Source organism: Spinacia oleracea, chromosome 6, assembly GCF_020520425.1.
Source record: "Spinacia oleracea cultivar Varoflay chromosome 6, BTI_SOV_V1, whole genome shotgun sequence".
In the NCBI taxonomy this organism is placed as follows: domain Eukaryota; kingdom Viridiplantae; phylum Streptophyta; class Magnoliopsida; order Caryophyllales; family Amaranthaceae; genus Spinacia; species Spinacia oleracea.
In genome coordinates, this window is record NC_079492.1 from 25,150,773 (window position 1) to 25,159,399 (window position 8,627).

The 8,627-nt window shown below is 41.1% G+C and overlaps 1 long non-coding RNA gene across 1 annotated transcript; it reads left to right on the plus strand.

Annotated features, from left to right (window-relative positions):
• The first annotated feature begins 1,693 nt into the window (after positions 1-1,693).
• LOC130464377 (uncharacterized) lies at positions 1,694-4,008 on the plus strand. Its single transcript, XR_008924764.1, has 3 exons — positions 1,694-2,068; positions 2,641-2,708; positions 3,656-4,008. It is a non-coding gene; the product is annotated as an uncharacterized lncRNA (long non-coding RNA).
• The last annotated feature ends 4,619 nt before the right edge of the window (positions 4,009-8,627 follow it).

Genomic DNA, 8,627 nt, shown 5'->3' on the forward strand with positions numbered 1-8,627 from the left:
TAGAATGCATACTTGGACCAAGGGCATTATTTCCTTCAGTTTGTAATCCATGATGATGGTAGTGTCCGATATAAGGGTAGATGGTGTATACCCCAGAAATGTGAAGAGATCAAAAAGAAAATCATGGACGAAGCACATAGTACACCGTACTCGGTACATCCTGGAGGAGATAAGCTTTACAAGGATCTAAAGAACATGTTTTGGTGGCCCGGAATGAAAAAGGAGATAGCAGAATTTGTGTCTCGTTGCCTGACATGCCAGAAGGTGAAGCATGAGAACAAAAGGCCCCAAGGAAAGATTCAACCTTTAGATGTCCCAGTATGGAAGTGGGATTCCATAGCAATGGACTTCGTTACTGCCTTACCCAAGACCCGAACAGGCTTAGACACAATTTGGGTAGTGATCGACCGATTAACTAAGTCTGCGGTGTTCATTCCTATAAAGGAAACTTGGAAAGTTGAAAAGTTAGCAAAGGTCTACATTAAGAATGTGGTGCGACTCCATGGTGTTCCGTCGGACATAGTTTCAGACAGAGATTCAAGATTCTTGTCTAACTTTTGGGAAGCATTTCAAAAGGCTTATGGTACTAAACTTCTGAAAAGTACAGCTTTTCACCCTGCAACCGATGGTCAGACCGAGAGGACAATTCAAACATTAGAGGCAATGCTCAGGGCCTGTGTACTTGATTTTCAAGGATCGTGGGAAGACCACCTTGACCTCATAGAATTCTCGTACAACAACAGCCATCATGCAAGCATTGGAATGGCCCCATTCGAGGCACTTTATGGAAGAAAGTGTCGAAGTCCTGTTTGTTGGAGCGATATTAGCGAGAAGATTATCTTAGGGCCCGAGTTAATCGAGGAAACTATAAATCAAGTCAAGATCATTCAAGAGAGGATTCGTGCGGCCCAGGATCGTCAGAAATCGTATGCTGACTTGAAAAGAAGGGAAGAACAGTACAAAGTTGGTGAAAAAGTTCTTTTACGAGTTTCACCCATGAAAGGCGTAATGAGGTTCGGTAAAAAGGGAAAGTTGAGCCCAAAGTTTCTAGGCCCATATCAGATTTTAAAGAAAGTTGGCCAGGTAGCCTATAAGCTAGCTCTGCCAAATGAGCTAGATCGCGTGCACAATGTTTTCCATGTGTCACAACTTAAGAGATACATCCCAGATGCTTCACACATTTTGCAACCTGAGTCAATCGAGCTAGATGAGTCACTGTCCTATGAAGAAAAACCAATCAAGATATTGGACAGAAAGGTTCGGAGTACAAGAAATAAGGATGTTAGTATCGTCAAGGTCCTATGGTTGAACCAGGTAACTGAAGAGGCCACTTGGGAAGCCGAAGATGACATGAGGAATAGATACCCAGACCTATTTGCCAAGGTACGATGAGTTCCGGGGACGTCACTCCTTTTAAGGGGGGTAGAAGGCGTCCGAATTGTCGCCCATCTTTTATGTAGTTTTAGTAAATTCTGAGGATAGTTGTGTGCTTTATATGTTCAGCCTATGCTTTCCACCTATTATTTTATATCAAGAATGAAACCTATAAGTTTTCTCTAAGTTTTCACAAAAACTAGAAACCCCAAGTTTCGAGGACGAAACTTCTTTTAAGGGGGAAAGCCTGTGATACTCCGTATTTTTATGTCGCCCTATTTTATATTTCAAGGAAATATACGGATTTTTACGTTTTAAATATTCAGAGCAATGTTACATTTTAAACAAGAGTATACATATTATAAAAGTTATTTTAACCTCAAAGAAAAACAAAACGTTTTATTTCAAGAAAAAAATAAGGAAACAATTAGTTTACAAGGTTACGATTTAGAAAAGGAGTTTAGATTAAAAAGGAGTTCAGATTATAATTTCCAAATATTTTAAATTAAGGGAAGATCTGAATTTTATTATAAAGAAAACCCAAAACCCTTATTTATATCCCCTTCTCGCGTAGTGTTGTTTCCTATTCTACTGTCGCCGTTTTCCTTCTCTACTCGTACCTTGTTCCTGCGATCTCGCCACACCTACCATTGCTGCCGAATAATCTGTACTCTCACCTTCTCGCCTTCTATCGGTACTTCTTTGTGTAGCCATCACAACAGCAGCAACATCAACCGCAAGAAGCAGCGTTGCTGCTGCGTGTTGTTGTTGTTGTTTGTCGTGTTTCATCTTAATATTTAGATTGTTGTTGTTGTTTAATCATTGCTAATGATTACTAATATTTAAACCAAAGGCAAAAGTCAGATTTTTTTTCAACTACCTAGGTCTTGGTTGTTTTTGGAATAGTAAATACCACGTAGAATATTTTGAAGTGTGTTAAGGTTATAATGATGCCTTATTGCTACGTGTTTGGTTGATTACTCTATTAAGCATTTGACAATTCTAACTACTATAATTAGTGTCAGAATGGGAGTATGAAGTATAAAATTAAGTCATTATGAAAAGAAGTACATGGATCAGTTTACATTTGATTTATTAAAACCGTTTTAAAAACCTCTTAAAGTACTACGTTTAAGTGAGTTTTGTTATCAGATTATAAGAGCCTAAAAATCAGATTGTTAGGTAGATATATAAATCTGATTTTTAGTACTTTAGATGTTAATTTATGTAATCCAGAAACTAATTGTATTATTATACAATTTTTAGGTACCAAGTTCGTAGAAGGGAGATTCTAGCTAGCTCGTTACCCTTAATCTGTTTTCGTACTTCAAAAGGTACGTACTAGTCCTAGAATGTACTTGTAGTATTAGTGGCATGAGTAGGCCTTAGAATTATTTATATTTCAATGAATGTGTGGTGATGCGTACACTTGGGATTATGTCGTTGTTTGTTTATTATAAGAAGCAAGCATGATCTTTCATATTATTGTCTTTACAAGTTTTACTATTGTCAATTAGACTAAGTTTAGACATAGTATGTTAGGAGGTCTCTCAAAACCTCTGAGCCAAGGACTAATGGCCTAATAATGAGTGTCGTAATTGTTTGATCACTCGTCCTAAAGGAATTAAAAGAGAAGTCGTGTTTCTTATGTTGCGTATTTATATTTTGTTTAAGGTCTAAACAAATTGAATAACAAGGAAATTACTAAAGCACTTAAAGTGAAAGGAATGGCTTGTAAGCTCTCAGAGATAATTTCTCGAGTAGTAGTATGGGTAAAGGGACAATCTTTGTATTAGTATCCTGCACTCTTTATTATGCGCTAGGGCGCTTTTACCTACAGAAATCGAGTTAACTAAGTAGTTAAACTTCCTAGAGAAGGTACGTCAAGGACTCTTCTCGGGGGTATGCATACTGATTCAAGGTTTGTTTATACTAGAGGACGCTCTAGTAAGTTTAAAGTTACATATTCGAAGGCACGTCTAGGACTCTTCGATACTCTTATAGGATCGTTAGGTGCGGTCAAGGACGGCCTATGATCAATCTTTTATATTACAATGCCAATTCTAATTCACATAAATCAAGGTTGAGTCGGTAAGTTAGTGTCGTGTCCTGAGGTGCATTATTTAATAGTATTGAGTGTCTAGAGTGTTTATTACTAAATGATTATTGCTTTAGTGCGTATTCAGCATTAGCTGACTTGATCTTTGTTGTTGTTGGCCATGTCTCTTTATATGGTGGCCCTGCGGTGAACCATAATTTCACTTGGGATTATGGGGAGCAGGCAATCTACAGGTTTGCAAATAAGCATGCATGGGGATAGATTTTTGAAGTACCTTTTCCCTTTAAGTATTACATTAGTTTTGGATTTTAATTTGTTGCAACTGCTTAACTTAACTTATTTCTTGTGTTGGAGTTTGGATTTAAGAAGGGGCCTATTGAGGTCTCCATATTGTATTTGAAATATTCGTTTTAAGACTTCCGCTGTTTATTTTCAAAGTTAGACTATAAAAGGTAAACTGTTTTTTTTTTTATTTAATTATTTCATCTGCCTTATACGTTCCATCGTGGCAGTAACACCCCAATGTTTCTCTACTCTCAAATATAAGGTGTTTTAAATAGGGAGGATTATGGGGGTGTTACAGTGGAAGAGTTGTAGCTCAGCTAGAGTATGCTAGTTCAATAGGTAGTTTGATGTATGCTACTCATTGTACTAGACCAGATATTGCATTTGCATTTTGCAAGCTTACAAGGTTTACTAGCAATCCTAGTACAGAGCATTGGCAAGCAATTGGAAGAGTTTTTTGTTATTTGAAAAGAACCAAAGGTTATGCTTTGCACTATGGAAACTTTCCAGCTGTACTTGAAGACTACACATATGCTAGTTGGATATCTAGTGCGGGGATAATAAATCCACAATTGGTTGGACTTTTATGCTCGGTGATGGTGTTGTTTCTTGGGCCTCAAAGAAACAAACTTGCATTACTCATTCCACCATGGAAGCTGAAATTTTTGGCTTTAGGGGCAGCATGCAAAGAAGCGGAATGGTTAAGAAATATGTTATTGGATATAAAGTTGTGGCCACAACCCATGCCATCTATTTCTTTGCACTGTGACAGTGAGGCAACTTTGTCTAGAGTTTATAATAAGATCTATAATGGTAAGTCTAGACACATCAGTTTGAGACATGCATATGTAAGACAGGTGATATCCGACGGGATTATAACTGTAATTTATGTAAGGTCTTGTAACAATTTGGCGGATCCTTTCACCAAAAGACTTCCAAGGGAAATGGTTTATGGAACAAGCCAAGAAATAGGCTTGAGACCTATTTGATTAATCAACAACAATGGAAACCCAACCTTTTGTTATGTGTACCCATAATTAAAAGGTTCAATGTGGTAACAACAACTTGTTGATAACTGATTAAGGTCACACTAGTTTGTCAATTATACTAGTGTATGTTTTAAGGTGAGTTATATACTCTTAATGAAATTTTTGAAATAGGAGAATTTCACCTATGTAGACATAAGAAGTGGTGTCGCTTCTAACAAGAGTTTCTAGGTCAAACTTTTGTAAATGTCTATGAACCAGGTGGAGCACATGGCCATAATAGTGCTACCTTGTTTATGAACATGTTAAAGGACATTTGTGTGTGAGGTTTTTCCGATTCTAACATAAGGAGTTTTGGCTCAAAAGCTTTTAGCTTCCATAAATTTCGTTAGTGTTTTGAAGAACCGTCACTAAGTGAAAGTTCGAATCGAAAGATACTTTTACGTATGCACATTCTGTCAAATTGAAGACTAAGTGGGGGATTGTTAGATAAATAGTCTTCATTTAGTTGTTGTGGGAGTTTTCTCCCACATGGAAGAAATATGATCTATTGAATGTCTTTAAATATACCTAATGTGGCCTAAAACAAACGCCACCTAAGCTAAACCATAATGGCCCATTAAAGGACCTTCCAGAAAGCCTTTAGGCCCTCTTACTCTGAAGGGACCCATCTTCACTGATTACAAAAAGGCCCACCGCACTTAATAAAGCCCGCGAGACTCAACTCCAACCCCCAGTATTTACGCAAGACACGTGTCATGATCTCAAGAAACTGTCCAATTAAAGCAGGAGCGGCTCCCAAAAAACCCTAACCTTATAAATAGGGCTCAGATCCCAAGGAAAAGGGGCAATCAATTCATTCCCACCAACCAAAACTATCATTGCTCTGCCTTCTTTCTACAAATTACTTCTCTCTCTAGCTTATACTTACTTAAGCATCGGAGGGAATATTCCTACGGGAATATTCTTGTTTTGCAGGTTGCTAGAAGTTCGTGCCATGTCATACTTGATACCTCCGAGGAACGCGTGCCACGTCAACACCGTAAAAGATCCCATAATATTTGGCGCCGTCTGTGGGGAGGTACAGTGTCATGGCCGAGCTACACTCTGACAGAGAGTACACTGGTGAAGGAGAAGAGAGACGGCCCCTCGAAAGGAGCCAACGGCACATAGAAGAAGCCAATCGAATCGCAAATGCAGGAAACACACCGCGACGGGTGCAGGAGGTTGAGGTGGTTGCAGAAGAAGAACCAATGACCGAGGCGTCTCCGCCAGGCGGCCATCTAAGTCCCAGCGTCCAAGACGCCATGCTAGATGAGAATCTAGATTTTCCGGTCTAGGTAGGCTCCTTACGCGAGATCTTAGCAGGATTCCAACAGCAAATGAATCAAACCTTTCGACAACAGATGAGCACTACATTGCACGATGAAATTCGGAAAAATATGCTAATCTACAGCGCTGAGAGGACGGCTCCACAGAGACCCCTCAGCCTAGGCGTCAATCGGATAAGCAGAATGCCACTCAGATCCAACGTATGGAGGGCTGGAGAAGGTTCTCGTCCACAAGCAAGCAGGGGAATCAGCCCTGTGCCTGAGCACTCGGGAAACGCCCGCGACCCCCCTACTTTCTTACCTCGAAGGGACCCGGTCATACGACCATCGTCTAGGGGAAGCCCGCCAGCCGTCTTACGGCCTGCCTCAAGGCGTCAAGAACATTATGAAGCTGAATCTGAACTATCAGACACCGGGTCCACTCCTGTGATGGAAGATCCGCCATTTTACCCCACTACACATGGACAGACCCAGATGACGCCCAACAGAGTAAGCATACGCCCCCGCCTGCTATCCAACCGTCGTGAACCAACTTATCATATCCAGCAAGGGTTTAACAATCTGACGTTAAGGCACATGAGTACCCCCTTCTCTGATGAGATCATGAACGCCCCGAAGGAACCCAAGGTAAAAACTCCTACAATTGAAACCTGTGACGGGACAACCGATCCTGATATGCACCTTGTCGCATACCGCCATCACATGTATGTTCAAGGAACCAATGAAGCCACTTGGTGCAAATACTTCCCAGCCACGCTCAAAGGAGTAGCGTCTAAATGGTTTGAACGGCTACCCCCAGGGTCAATTGCCTCTTTCAACGAACTACAAACTTTGTTCTCTACAAGGTTCATGGCACACAAGGAAGAAAGGAAAACAAGCATGCATTTGGGACAGATCCAACAGGGGAAAGACGAGTCCCTAAGAAGCTACGTGAAGCGTTTCAACCTAGAGGCCGGACAGATCCCAGACTTGCCCGATGGCGTCTCCTTTGATAATTTTATCAGAGGATTGAAGAAGGGATCCTTTAAGTTTGATCTGGTTAAGAAGAGTGTAAGAACTATGGCCGAAGTCCTGGACGAGGCCGAAGCATTTATCCATGCAACAGAAATATGCAGCGCATCAAAGGAAGGAAGGATTGGAGAAACAACAGACTCCTCCGGAAAGAAAGATAAAGTGGAGCAAAAAGCCCCACGAGTGAATGGCACATGGGCCCTCTCAAAAGAGCATGATACCAACTCTCCTGGGCACAAGAGAGAACGTCCGCAGGAAAGGGAATATTTTGAGTATAACACAGATCTCGTCACAATACTAAAAGACGTTGGGACAAGGTTTGACCTTGATCGACCTTTCCTCATGAAATCTCCTGCTGAGAGTCGAGATCCCAAATTATATTGCCAGTTCCATGAAGACATAGGACATGAAACTAAGAATTGTAGAAGCTTGAAAAGGGCTTTAGACGGCCTAGCCTCCAAAGGACACCTCAAGAACTACTTACAGAAGAATGCTCATGGCTTTGGAAAAAACCAATACAAAAAGAACAAGTCACCTGCCTCACCTACCAAGGGACAGCACAGCGACGGAGGGTTTGTAGCCGTCATATCTGGAGGACCGGCCGCTGGAGGACCCACCTTGAGAGGACAGAAAGATTATGCTCGCCGCCTAGGACAAGTACTGCTATCAGCAAAATCACCCATGGATCCATTCCCACGGATAGAGATATGTGAGTCAGATGGTGGGCGGATAGCCACTCCGCATGATGATCCCCTTGTGGTCGAATTCAAGATATCTAACATGAGAGTCAAACGTATTCTAATAGACACGGGAAGCTCGTCCGACATAATGAGCCTAGAATGCCTCAATCGCCTAGCGCATGACCCCAAAACCATCGAAAGAATTCACTATCCCATCATTGGCTTCGGAGGGAGCATCATTCACCCTGTGGGCGTCATCACTCTGCCGGTTCGAATTGGGGATAGGAAAAATGGACGAAAGATGGAGGTGGACTTCCTAATTGTTAAAGACTTGACTGCATACAATGTCATCTTGGGACGACCCACCTTGAACAAGATTAAAGCTGTAGTCGTCACCCATCTGATGCTTTTGAAGTTTGTGTGCAATGATGGAGTGATAGGCACCATACATGGAGATCAACAATAGGCTAGGGACTGTTATCTGACGACCCTCAACCTGTCAGCATGGAAGCAAGATTCTGCCGAAGTCAGAGGCAAACGAAAGCATGAAGATGAACCTCAAGTCGCCAAGGAAACTAAACCCGTCCAAACAGAAACGGTCAAGATTGAAGAAAGTGGCTAAAAATAGAATATCATTAGGTTAACTATTGTACTCAGAGCCTACAAAACGGCCTAGCTATTGTACTCAGAGCCTATAAAACGGCCTAGCTATTGTACTAGAGCCCACAAAACGGCCTGTAAATGCCCGCCTAAGACGCGGTGAATTTAGCGTGCAATTTAGTAAATGAATATTTTCTTATCTGACGAATACAAGTCTCAGTTAAACCCTTCAAAAAACACTAAGGGGTGAAGAAACTCACAAGAAAACAATCTCTAAATAGTGGCGTCAATATCTACTAAA